Genomic DNA, 14,235 nt, shown 5'->3' on the forward strand with positions numbered 1-14,235 from the left:
TAGGTCATAGGTCCTTATTGACATGATAATCTCTATTATTCTGCAAGAAGATAGCTGGACCGGGCTGATAATATTTAAAAGAGGAATTCTATTAAATTGTTTGTCCTCAATTAAGGGATCTCAGATAGTCTGTTACCACATCAATTAATTATTTTTTAATTTGTGGAAGTTGGTATGTATGTTACCGGCTAAAGTATAAGGACAAAGTTCTTGGTATTGCATATGTCCAATATTACACTAGAAATATACTAATGGCAACAAAATTTAAACAAAAGTCTTAGTCGCTCCTGCTGTCATTGTTTAACAGTGTAGTTAAAATGTTGAATATTTACTCAATTTGCCACCACTGGGTGATTGATTAACATGCTCATCAAAAGCTTAAATATAAACCACCATTGGATGGCCCAGCGGTTGATTAAACTCTTGGATGTATTATTTATAAGGTTTGAGTTTGACTGTGTTGTTAATAAGGGGTGGCCTTGAGGAATTTATCCGGCCGTACTTCTAAGCTCTGGAAGATTAGTTAAGGTACATACAAACTGATTCAAACACACCGATCGCCAAAAAATAAAAAGGCTTAAATATAGTATTCATAAATAAAGCATATTAACTAAAGCTTATAGTTCATATTGAGGATAATCCAAGAGTGTTAGTGGGTTAACCCCAATGATGGAACACTAACTGAAATCACTCATATTAATTATTTAAGTTGGGTATTTTCAACTAGATCTAGGATAAATCACACGTATAACGTCACACGCAGTTTAGAGGTCTTAGCTTATAATTGAACGTCCATTCTACCTTTAGTATCACATTTTTTGCTTGCCTCGAGTCCATTCAGTGCACTCCTATCAAATATTTATTACTTAAATGACTCACCACCCAAACATCGGCCTCAGCTTCTACAATTGATGGAAGAATCGTCAATTCTTCCGTTTTCAGAAGCTGGCAGACCTCAGCACTGCACTACCAACTCACGAGTTGGTTAAGCTTTAATTAATTTCATGCTGAATACCAAGGAAAAATAAGACTTCATAAATGCTATTTTAATTAGGAATGATAGAGTTACCAAAAATTACACACCGAATCTATGCACCGAATGATGTGGTATAATCCTAACCTGATTAATATTAACTTATAATGAATTACGGTCAGGATTGCGCTACATCATTGGTGCACAAATTTGGTGTACATCCTTCGATAACTAAGTATTACTCTTTTAATTATATAGTTGATTTTCTAAGTTTTAGATTAGTTGAATTAATTAACATCTACTATAAATGATCAAAAATATTTTCTTGAATTTGCGTTGAAGATTTATTACTCAAAGTTGTTTATATATGTTTGGTAAAAAAAAAATTTTTCCAGCTATTGTCTTTTGAGTACGCTAATTAATAGGTCGCTGTCCAACAATTATGATCCATATCATGCATCATAACTAGTATGATCAATATTTTTTTTTTTTTTTTTTTTTTTTTTGAAACAACGTTGGATGTTGATATTTATCTGTATTTTATTTCTTTTTGGGTCTTATGTTTATGTTAATTCAGTATGTGTAGTTACTTTTAGTGAGTTCATCTTCCATTTACAAACTTGGCACACCATTTTTTCCTTGGTTTTACCAACAGTCCTTTTAAGTTTATGTCACTAGCCAGCGAAACTGATAATTGTGACAAATTTATCAGAGCAAAGATGTATGGATGGCCGACACATATGTATTCACAAAGGCAATGGAGAGATGCTAGTAGATGACTTGAAAGAAAATTTATCTGTGGTCCCATTCGCCCTACTATCGTAACCAGTACTTACAAAGAACCATTCTCCGCTGGGCTGAAGGTATAAGGTAGGTCATTCTATCTTAATTGCACACTATTTCCTATTTTATCCATCCAAATCTGAACTTTATCATTCATTTGGATTGTAGCATTATCTTAAATTAGGGTTTCTGAAAGTGTATAATTTTTGTTTCAGAACAATGATAGCTTAGCCGTTGGCTATGGTAAAGGGAGATTAACTTGCTTTCTGGGAGACCTCAATGCAGTTATTGACCGGGTAATCCTATTTGCTTTAACTTATTTTTACGTGTATTTAATTACATTTGGATAAGAATAAGCACATGCATACTTGCTCTTCGGCTTTTAAAATTTAAAAGGTTGTTAATTATGCAGATACCGGCTGATATGGTGTGAATGCTATAATTGTGGCTATGGTCGCTCATGCAAAGCAACAATCTGGTAATGTAATTTACCAGGTCGGATCCTCTTTAAGAAATCCTCTGAGATACAGCGACCTTCAAGATTACGGCTATCGATATTTTACTAAGACCATGGATTAATAAGGAGGGAAGCCAGTCAGGTTGGCAAGATTATGTCTGGATAGCATGGCTAGCTTTACAGATACATGGCCATTCGTTACATGCTACCGCTCAAGGTGTACTACTAAACCTCTAGTTATATTATATTTTCGCAAATAATATACAGGGTATTATTTTTGGAGGGCACTTGGTTTAAAAACTAAATGAAAAAAGAACACAAACTTGTTTGTACAACTTTTTATCATCAACAACACTACTCTGTCACTAAATAAACAGAGTATTTTACACGTTTTATTAGTAAACGAATACTTTTTTCTCGAAACTACGTTAAAAAGTGTCATTTGAATTTTAGCATAATATCTTCAATTTGACCCTGGTTGAATACCATTTACAGGGATTAGAATTGGTAAATCAGCATTTTGCCAATACTTTAAGGGGATGCATAGTGATCTCAGTCGGAAGTAAAATTCGTGATGCGATAGTGAACTTTAACCGGCCTAACTTATTCTCACTGGCATGTACGTATATTGCTTAATTTAGTGATACATCTACCAAAGTAAACTAAATTCATACTTGATGATGATCATATCGAAATATAATTACAATTTGTTTTGCATGTATATATATATATAATATATATATATATAATATTATAGATTCGATGACAAAAACACGGTGAGTTGCTAACGGCAGCCAGAAATAGTTCAGTAAGACAGACATATTTTACTTCGATCTCAAGTGCATTGATTGGGAAGATTCTTCATGAATACTCATATCCTGGAATTGTGAAACATGTATTCAAATGAAAGCCACAAGTAATGCATTTCCAAGAATTGGTAATGGCATCTCAAAATACGTATGTGTAAAAGTAAAATTGTTTAGCGTCATTTATTGAAGTATGATTTTAATCTGACATGTTCAGGTACCTCCGTCGAATTTATCCGATATATATTTTCTATAATTTTTGTTCTTATATACATGAATTATGTTCAACCATGTTGGGATTATTAATATGTCACAAAGTTTGTGAGGGTCAGAATTGAAAAGATGTACTCATATATTCTTCAATTTTTTGTTATGTTGTGCTCTGATTATGTGTAAAGAAAAAATTGAAGATTTCTCCACTTTGTTCTTTTCAAGAAATGAAGATAAAATATTGCTTTATTATTCTATATCTACTATGCATTACAGCAGTATATTTATACAACTATCAAAACAAGAATCGTGAGAGTCTCCTAAGATAGAAACAACATAAAAGGATAAAAACATGAAAATCTTGCTGATATGATCTGCAGCAAATCAAAATTCTGGTGCGAATTCTTGGGATCTTCTTGTCGTTTGACTGGGTAATCAAATACCGTTCAATATGCCCCCTCAAGATGGTGTTTTACGTCATAAACACCCATCTTGGATAGTAAAGAAAAAGGGTCGATAACCAAGTGCTTTTGCAGATGTCAGACAATTGATTCTCAGTACAAACATGATGAGTTTTGATTGCACCATTTTGTATCAGCTCCCGAATGAAATGACAGTTTACTTTGACGTGTTTTGTATCGTCATAATGCATGATTTGTTCCCTTTTCCAATTTTTTTATAATTCATATTAACAAAATCTTATATCTCTAACCATCTTTTTAATTAAAGGCATAGGAGGTTTGTGATATTCTTGATATAGAGGTTCAAAGACCCGTGTATATGTGACTGAAATCCTCAATGAATATTGAGGCAATCTGTTTCATTATATAAAGTGTATTTAGAATAGGAAAGTCCTATAATAAAATATATGCAGTTGAGATTATCCTATAAAATATAAATACAGGATATTTAAGATAAATACAGTATACAATCATCTAAGATCAAGGAAAGACTAATCCGAAGAGGATTCATCCTTATCACCCCCCTTCAAGCTGAGCGTGGCAGAAGGAAGCACGTGAAGTTTGTTACGGAAAAGTAGAAACTGAGGCTTGGTGACGCCCTTGGTAAATGAATCGGCAAGCTGAAGATGGGAGGGAACAAAGGCGACTTTGAGAGAACCATTGGCAATTAATTCACGAACAAAATGGTAGTCAATTGCAATATGTTTAGAGCGAGGTCGAGTGACAGGATTGACAGCCATAAAAATAGCACTCTTGTTGTTGCATAATATTTTTGGAGGAGAAGGCATTTGAAGATGTAGATCACGGAGTAGCTGAACAATCCAAGCAACTTCAGCGGTAGCAACGACTAATGATCTATACTCAGCTTCGACACTAGAGCGAGACACAGTGGATTGTTTCTTGGAGCACCAAGAAACAAGATTGGCACCCAAAAAGATAACATAGCCGGTGGTAGACCGACGTGTATCAGGACATCCCGCCCAATCCGCATTAGAATAAGCAAGCAACTCACGGGAGGAGGTGCGGTGGAGTTGTAGACCATGATGGACCGTGCCTTTAACATAACGCAATATGCGTTTGAGTGCGCGAAAGTGTTCTTCAGTTGGAGCATGCATGTACTGGCAAATGGAATTGACACTGAATGAGAGATCAGGCCGAGTAATTGTCAAATACTGTAGAGCTCTAGCAAGAGACCGGAAAAGGGTGGGATCCGAGAAGAGCTTCCCTTCGGTAGAGAGATGTTGTCCAACTACAAAGGGAGTGGTAATGGGTTTGGCATCAACCATGTCAGCACGCTGTAGCAGATGAAGAGCATACTTGGTTTGGCTAAGAAATAAGCCTTGAGAATTAGGTTGAACTTTGACACCAAGGAAATAGTGGAGAGAACCCAAATCTTTCATAGCAAATTCGGTGGATAACCGTGTAATAAGAGTCTTGATCAAAGCGGGATTATTGCCAGTAAGCACCATGTCATCAACATAGAGCAAGAGATAAACCGTGCCAACCGTGGTGTGATGAACAAACAGGGAAGAGTCAGCCTGACTGAGACAAAACCCAAGTTTATGCAAAAAGGAGCCAAAGCGTTGGAACCAAGCACGAGGGGCTTGTTTGAGACCATAAAGAGCACGCTTCAAATGGCACACATGTTGAGGAAATTGTGGATCGGTGTAGCCAGGTGGTTGATCCATGTATACTTCTTCAGAAAGATGACCATGGAGAAAGACATTCTTAACATCTAATTGATTTAAACGCCATCCAGAAGTGACGGCAATGGATAGAGTAATCCGAACAGTAGCAGGTCGTACCACAGGACTGAACGTATCTTCAAAATCAAGTCCATGAATCTGAGAGTAGCCCTTGGCCACAAGGCGAGCCTTATGATGTTCAATAGAACCATCAGCATGAAGTTTGGTCTTAAAGATCCAACGACAACCAACCACATTGTGATTACGAGGGCGAAGTACAAGAGCCCAAGTATCATTTTTCGTCAAAGCTTGTATTTCATCATCCATAGCCGAGAGCCATTCAGGGTGCTTGGCAGCATTGAGCTATAAGGGAAAGGGAGATAAAGGTTTTAAACCATATTATTTATTGTGAAATACACCATGTGGGAAACCTGGACGAGAAATTAAGAGCACTGAAAGGAATGTGAAAACGTGAAAAAATTAAGCTACATTCCCATACAGAAGAAGAGGAATTTTTTTTCTTCTTTTTCTTCCTTAATTATATTTGGAATGTAAGCCATATGCAATGTATTTCTTAAATGTGCTCCATAACTTGTGACATTCTTTGCCCACAACGCCCATAAATTAAGCCGTCGGCGATGGATGTGTTGACCGTTGAAGGACCCAAACCCAGTAAAGTAAAATTATTATATGGGCCAACGCTAGTGTTCCAACTTCCAACCTCGTAGTCCCTTGCTTTGTCCTATTTTTACTAAACAACCGTCCTTTAATCTTTGATTCAGGGCTGGAATTCAAGACTTTTGAATACACCATATCCATTCAAACTTTTATTCTAAGATGAGTATTAGTCATACCGTTCTCACTTCTCAGTCGGGTGTGAAGGGACATATTGCTATTTCCAGTACTGTTATAATATAAACCAATGAAATTAATAAAAGGATTCCGAGTGTAATACTATAGATGAGCTAATGAAATTAATTAACAGGGTTTCAGCTCACGTTCCACAATGTATCGTGTTATTTACAATTACTGTACAAAAGAGGGTATTACGAGACAGCTTCGACGCTGTAATAGACCCTTTTCCTTTTATTGTTAAGAATCTTATAAATATTCCATCTTTTTAATTTTTTTTCTATTGTCAATAGTTTTCAGAATTCGAATTTTATAAATAAATAATGCAAATAAAGCTCATAAGCAACAAAACAATATTATAATCCGACCGAGACAAGCAAATAATTAATCAAAACATGCGCGCAATGGCCTTCCTACGCAACAGGATGGGCAAGGAGAGAAACAAATAAATGATCCCACCGTCATTATTCCAGGTTCGGTGAATCTATGTATGCATTAATTAATTAATTAATTTGCCAGTGAAATTCTTGTATGATCTCAGTTTCCGAATGGACATTCATTCACTACTTAAATTTAATACCTCAATAATCACATACTTTATACAGTAAAACCTCTCTATAGTATAATGATGGGACTAACTATTTTATTACTGTAATGAGGTTATAACTTAATAAAGTTGTAGTTACAAAAATTATGTTTTGATTTCTTAGACTCCGTTTGGTTCCCTTTTGGGAATACTACCATTAGTATTCCCAATAAAGTTAATAAGTAAAATTGTAAAACTCACAAAATTATTCAATATTATTCAACTTTTTTTAAACCCCCTAAATTGTTAATTTAATTAATACCCCTAAATTTTTTTTTAGAAATTGCAAAAAAAACCCAGCCACCCATATTACCAGATCCGGCCACCACCGTCGGAAAATGACCAGAATCTGGTATAATAGCGCACTACCAGCTGAATTGGCCGGTAGTGGCCAAAGATTTGACCGTCCGTAGCCAGTCGTCAACGACGGCCAACACATGGTCGTCGTTGACCATCAACGACGGCCGTATTTTGGCCGTCGTTGACGAGAAAATATGGCCAGATATGGTATCAATGGCCAGATTCGCATAGATCTGGCCTTTGCGGCCATATCGGCGCACGACCGGCAAGATCCAGTCGGTCCTGCCGCGATACGACGACTCCGGCCGCCCTCCGACGGTGGTGGCCGGCTGTCCATATTTAATGGTGGGTTATGGGTGTTTTTGTAACTTTTAATATTATAAGGGTGTTTAGTAAATAAACAAATATAAGAGGTATTTTTATTTATTTCCAAATCCTACATCTAATACCGCCCAATTCAACTTTTTTTAACTTTTTCTAAATTTTTTTCTAAAAAGTGTAAAAAAGTGAACCAAATAGAGTCTTATTTTTTAATTCATGTTTTAGTAGTACAATATTAGGATTTTAATTCATATTTTAGTAGTATTAGAATTTTAGTTCAGCGTTTCACGGCCTACTTTTGAATAGATAGAAGACCGTGTCTTGGAACCAGCAAAAATAAGTGTCATGATGAAACTATAAATGCGTTGATGCATGGTCAATTGATGTGAAACCAAGATAATTGCCAATGGTTTTAAGCATTGCAAAATTAGGACTCCCGATTTCGATGAATTGCAACTTACAAATGAAGTGGACAAGAAAAATAAAAGAGGTCATTGCAAAATTGAGTGATCAGATTCGACAATTTCAATACATTAATCGAAAGATATTAATGTCATCCTCGATCATCCAAATGAGCAACAAATCATGTATACTTTAACGAAGAATAAATCATTACTACATTAGACAAGAAGGTAAAGGAAATAATCTTAAGGATGATTGTATGGAAATATAAAAAGTTTCGTGTCATGAATCTCTACAACATACTGAGAAGTAAAAATATTTGACTTCAACAAAAATGTATTTATGCTAGCAAGTTATTACATACTAGTAAGGTAAAAGATGTAGAAACAACTCTAAAAATATAAATCATTGTCCCAAACAACTTTAGAAAATATTTTATTTCATCTTAAACCTTTAATGTAACATAACATATATTTTTTGGTAATATACAGATAATTATTACTATATGGAGGGGACTTTCCTTAAGACGGGAATTAGAAAAATTATAACTTATTACAATGTGAAGTTTATTCTTATTTATAATTATCCTAAATTGGGACTAGATTTTTTATGACTATATAGAGTTTATTTCTATATGAATATCATTATAGAGGAGTTTTAGTATATATCTATTGTCTTCATTTATCTTAGTTGATGAAGGCACAACAAATGGCTGGCTGCCTGTCGGCTGAGCTCTCCCGAGTCTCAAATGCCAACCAATTTTGTTATTAATTTGTGCTTTAAAGTGATATCTTGAAGATGAACTGTTCAGACATGTTTAATTTTAAAGAACAGTTAATCTATCAAAATAATTCCAAAAAAAAAAAAAAAGAAGTCGGTTCAAAGTATAATGAAAGCCATGTAATTAATATTTAGCCCATTTCTGTTCACAGGTCAAATTCATTGAACCAAAATAAAGTAGTACAGAGACTTTATGATGAACCAAATTTGAAAGCAATTTGTACCCAAATACGACTTGAAAGCCTATGTTTTTACTTACACGTGTATGCATCAGAACTCAGAAAAGTCGACTGACCTGAAGTGAACAGCAGCAATTACTGAATATCAAAATCAAGTAAATATCACATAAACACCTAATAAAAGTTGGCTTCATATTAATACAATTCTTAATAATTTAAAATCGTAGTGACAGTCCAATATTAGGGTATTTTATTTTAATAAAAATTATTTTAACTATTGAATATTTTGAAATGTGAAATTCAAGACAAATATATCTTAGCTTTTCTTTTGCACCTTCAATTAAAGTCAACTTCATTTGTATTATGATGCGAAAGGAAAGGGGTGTTCATATTTTATTAAAAAATTTCAGTAGTCAATATGTATGTTCTCAAACTTCTAAGGGGTGTAGATGAAGTTTCCATAATGTGAATGGGTAGATATAGCAGCAGCGAGCCAAAGCAGTTTATTCAGACGGCAGGGCGCGTAATATGAAGAGGTTAGGTCAAGAACCCTATCCAACAGTGTGGACATGTAAAATGGCTTTGTGTAGGTGACCATCTCACCCAAAGCATCACAGCAAATAATTAAAGTTATTAAACCCGTATAGTATTTTATAAAGAATTCGGTGTAGTGTTATATGTTTGATTAAAAAAGAGAAAAAAAAAAAGGTTCAAGTAAACTGACAACCAATCTACCAGGAAAAATAATGAGCAACTGTTAGCGTGCACTCAACTCATAAATGCTGTCTCTTCCTAGGGTCTATATCAACTCAAGGCTCCAGCCACATATTTCTTAAACCATTCTGCCAATTGTTTCTCTTCAACGTCAGTACTACTAGTACTACATACTCATTCATTCTCTCTGTTTAATATCATTCCAATGGAGTTGGGAAGTATTCTCCAGTTCTTGAAAATAAAAGCATTCTAGTCACTGGTGCAACTGGGTTCTTGGCAAAGAGTATATACATATGCTTCTGTTCTCTCTCTTTCTTTGCCAGCTTTTTCTTTAATATTGTACTGATCGGTTTTGTTGTTTCAGTTTTTCTGGAAAAAATTTTGAGGGTTCAACCAATGTGAAGAAGTTGTATCTTCTCTTGAGAGCTGCAGATGCTAAAGTAGCCACTCATCGCCCATAATGAGGTATATAAATATGTATACGTAGTTGAATATTTTTAATTTCCTTCTCAACTAAACATGACATGAACGATGAAGAAGAAATGGCAATCTTGTTTTATGCTGTTTATCTTCTTTCTCCTTTTTAGCTACAATGAATTATTCGTTAAAAGGCTAAATAAATATATCATAATCTTTCATATTTGATTTATTCTACCAATTTATTTACAGGTGATAGCGAAGGACTTGTTTAGGGTTTCAAGGAAAAATGTGGTACAAATCTAAATTCGATTTCTCAGAGAAGACCACTCTAGTCCCTGGAGACATTTCTTGGAGAACTTGGGATTGAAGGACTCTAATTTAAAAGAGAGAATGTTGAAAGAATTAGATGTCGTCATTAATTTAGCCGCGACAACCAACTTTGTGAAAGGTAACGAATCAAGTAATCATCAACTGTTTGATTAAACAATTTATTCTGAAAAATAGATAAAAAAAATTAATTCAAATTCCTTCTAATTTTTATGCAGATTGATGTTGCACTTGGTATTAACACATTGGGAGCTAAGAATGTCTTGAACTTCGCAAAGAATGTAATAAGCTAAAGGTCTTTGTTCATGTATCCACTGGAAGTATAATCAAATAATTATTATTTTTGTTATGTGTTATAGAAAAAAATAAAAAACTTTGTATTAATTAAGCAAGTGATTTCGTAATTTCAGCTTAGTTAGTGGGGAAACGCCAGGATTGTCACTAGAGAAGTCAATTACGTATGGGCGAGACACTTAATGGTAATCTGGATTAGACATTGATGTGGAGAAGAAAGGATGGAGCAAGAACTTAACGAACTCCAAGCCGAGGGAGCTACAGAAGATGAAATTAAATGGCCATGAAAGATTTGGGACTCAAAAGGTTCGTGAAACATATACCAAATCATAAATTAATCTCTATAAGTTATTTCAATTTCAAAGTTTTTTTATTGAAGTTTTCTTTACAATAATCAATTCCTAGTACTAGAACCTTGAATTAATTTCTCTTTAATCTTACTTATCTTTTTATTAATACATAGTATGCAGCTTGCTATATCTAGGACTATTTCCATGTGCATATATAAGAAGAAAATTAATAATTCCGTTAGGTCATAGGTCCTTATGACATGATAAATCCTCTATTATTCATGCAAGAAGATAGCGGACCGGGCTGATAATATTTAAAAGAGGAATTCTATTAAATTGTTTGTCCTCAATAAGGGATCTCAGATAGTCTGTTACCACATCAATTAATATTTCTTAATTTGGAAGTTGGTATGTATGGTTACCGGCTAAAGTAATAAGGACAAAGTTGCTGGTATTGCATATGTCCAAATATTGACACTAGAAATATACTAATGGCAACAAATTTTAAACAAAAGTTAGTCGCTCCTGTGTCATTGTTTAACAGGGTAGAAAATGTTGAATATTACATCAATTTGCCACCACTGGGTAGATTGATAACATGCTCATCAAAAGCTTAAATATAAACCACCATTGGATGGCCCAGCGGTTGATTAAGACTCTTGGATGTATTATTATAAGGTTTGAGTTTGACTGTGTTGTTAATAAGGGTGGCCATTGAGGAAATTTATCGGCCGTTAACTTCTAAGCTCTGGAAGATTAGTTAAGGTACATACAAAATGATTCGAACACATCGATCGCCAAAAAATAAAAAGGCTTAAAATATAGTAATTCATAAATAAAGCATATTAACTAAAGCTTAGTTCATATTGAGGATAATCCAAGAGTGGTTAGTGGGTTAACCCCAATGATGGACACTTAACTGAAATCACTCATATTAATTATTTAAGTTGGGGTATTTTCAACTCAGATCTAGGAAAATCACACGTAAAACGTCACACTCGAGTTTAGAGGTCTTAGCTTATAAGTGAACGTCCATTCTACCTTTAGCTATCACATTTTTTGCTTGCCTCGAAGTCCATTCAGTGCACTCCTATCAGAATATTTATTACTTAAATTGACTCACCACCCAAACATCGGCCTCAGCTTCTCAAATTGATGGAAGGAATCGTCAATTCTTCCAGTTATTCAGAAGCTGGCAGACCTCAGAACATGCACTACCAACTCACGAGTTGGTTAAGCTTTAATTAATTTCATGCTGAATACCAAAGGAAAAATAAGAGCTTCATAAATGCTATTTTAATTAGGAAAATGATAGAGTTACCAAAAATTACACACGAATCTAGCACCGAATGATGTGGTATAATCCTAACAGATTAATATTAACTTATAATGAATTAACGGTCAGGATTGCGCTACATCATTTGGTGCACAAATTTGGTGTACATCCTTCGATAAACTATAGTATTACTCTTTAATTATATAGTTGATTTTTCATAAATGTTTTAGATTAGTTGAATTAATTACATCTACTAATAAATGATCAAAAATATTTTTCTTGAATTGCGTATGAAGATTTATTAACTCAAAGTTGTTTATATATGTTTGGTAAAAAAAAAAATTTTCCAGCTATACTGTCTTTTGAGATAACGCTAAATTAATAGGTCGCTGTCCAACAATTATGATCCATATCATATGCATCATAAACTAGTATGATCAATATTTTTTTTTTTTTTTTTTTTTTTTTTGAAACAACGTTGGATGTTGATATTTATCTGTAATTTTATTTTTTTTGGGTCTATGTTTATGTTAATTCAGTATGGTAGTTACTAGTGAGTTCATCTTCATTTACAAACTTGGGCCACCATTTTTTCCTTGGTTTTACCAACAGTCCTTTTAAGTTTATGTCACTCAGCCGAAACTGATAATTGTGAAAAATTTATCAGAGCAAAGATGTATGGATGGCCGAACACATATGTATTCACAAAGGCAATGGGAGAGATGCTAGTAGATGACTGAAAGAAAATTATCTGTGGTCACCATTCGCCCTACTATCGTAACCAGTACTTACAAAGAACCATTCTCCGGCTGGGCTGAAGGTATAAGGTAGGTCATTCTATTCTTATAATTGCACACTATTCCTATTTTATCCATCCAAATCTGAACTTTATCATTCATTTGGATTGTAGCATTATCTTAATTAGGGTTTCTGAAAGTGTATAATTTTTGTTACAGAACAATTGATAGCTTAGCCGTTGGCTATGGAAAGGGAGATTAACTTGCTTTCTGGGAGACCTCAATGCAGTTATTGACGCGGTAATCCTATTTGCTTTAACTTATTTTTACGTGTATTAATACATTGGATATAGAATAAGCACATGCATACTTTGCTCTTCGGCTTTAAAATTTAAAAGGTTGTTTATATGCAGATACCGGCTGATATGGTGGTGAATGCTATAATTGGGCTATGGTCGCTCATGCAAAGCAACAATCTGGTAATGTAATTTACCAGGTCGGATCCTCTTTAAGAAATCCTCTGAGATACAGCGACCTTCAAGATTACGGCTATCGATATTTTACTAAGAGACCATGGATTAATAAGGATGGAAAGCCAGTCAGGGTTGGCAAGATTAATGTCATGGATAGCATGGCTAGCTTTCACAGATACATGGCCATTCGTTACATGCTACCGCTCAAGGTGTACTATAAACCTCTAGTTATATTATATTTTCGCAAAATATATATACAGGGTATTATTATTTGGAGGGCACTTGGTTTAAAAACTAAATGAAAAAAGAACACAAACTTGTTTGTCAACTTTTTTATCAATCAACGAACACTACTCTGTCACTAAATAAACACAGAGTTTTACACGTTTTATTAGTAAACGAATACTTTTTTCTCGAAACGTACGTTAAAAAGTGTCATTTGAATTTTAGCATAATATCTTCAATTTGACCCTGGTTATACCATTTACAGGGATTAGAATTGGTAAATACAGCATTTTGCCAATACTTTAAGGGGATGCATAGTGATCTCAGTCGGAAGATAAAATTCGTGATGCGATTAGTGGAACTTTACCGGCCATACTTATTCTTCACTGGCAGTACGTTATATGCTTAATTTTAGTGATACATCTACCAAAGTAAACTAAATTCATTACTTGATGATGATCATATCAGAAATATAATTAACTATTTGTTTTGCATGTATATATATATATATATATATATATAATATAAAATTCGATGACAAAAACACGGTGAAGTTGCTAACGGCAGCCAGAGAAGATAGTTCAGTAGAGACAGACATATTTTACTTCGATTAAGTGCATTGATTGGGAAGATTACTTCATGAATACTCATATTCCTGGAATTGTGAAACATGTATTCAAATGA

The 14,235-nt window shown here is 34.2% G+C and overlaps 1 pseudogene; it reads left to right on the forward strand.

Moving 5' to 3' along the window:
- Positions 1 to 9,714: 9,714 nt before the first annotated feature.
- On the forward strand, positions 9,715 to 14,235 carry LOC116144696 (annotated as a pseudogene).

This window comes from Pistacia vera, unplaced genomic scaffold (assembly GCF_008641045.1).
Source record: "Pistacia vera cultivar Batoury unplaced genomic scaffold, PisVer_v2 Contig1141, whole genome shotgun sequence".
Classification (NCBI taxonomy): Eukaryota; Viridiplantae; Streptophyta; class Magnoliopsida; order Sapindales; family Anacardiaceae; genus Pistacia; species Pistacia vera.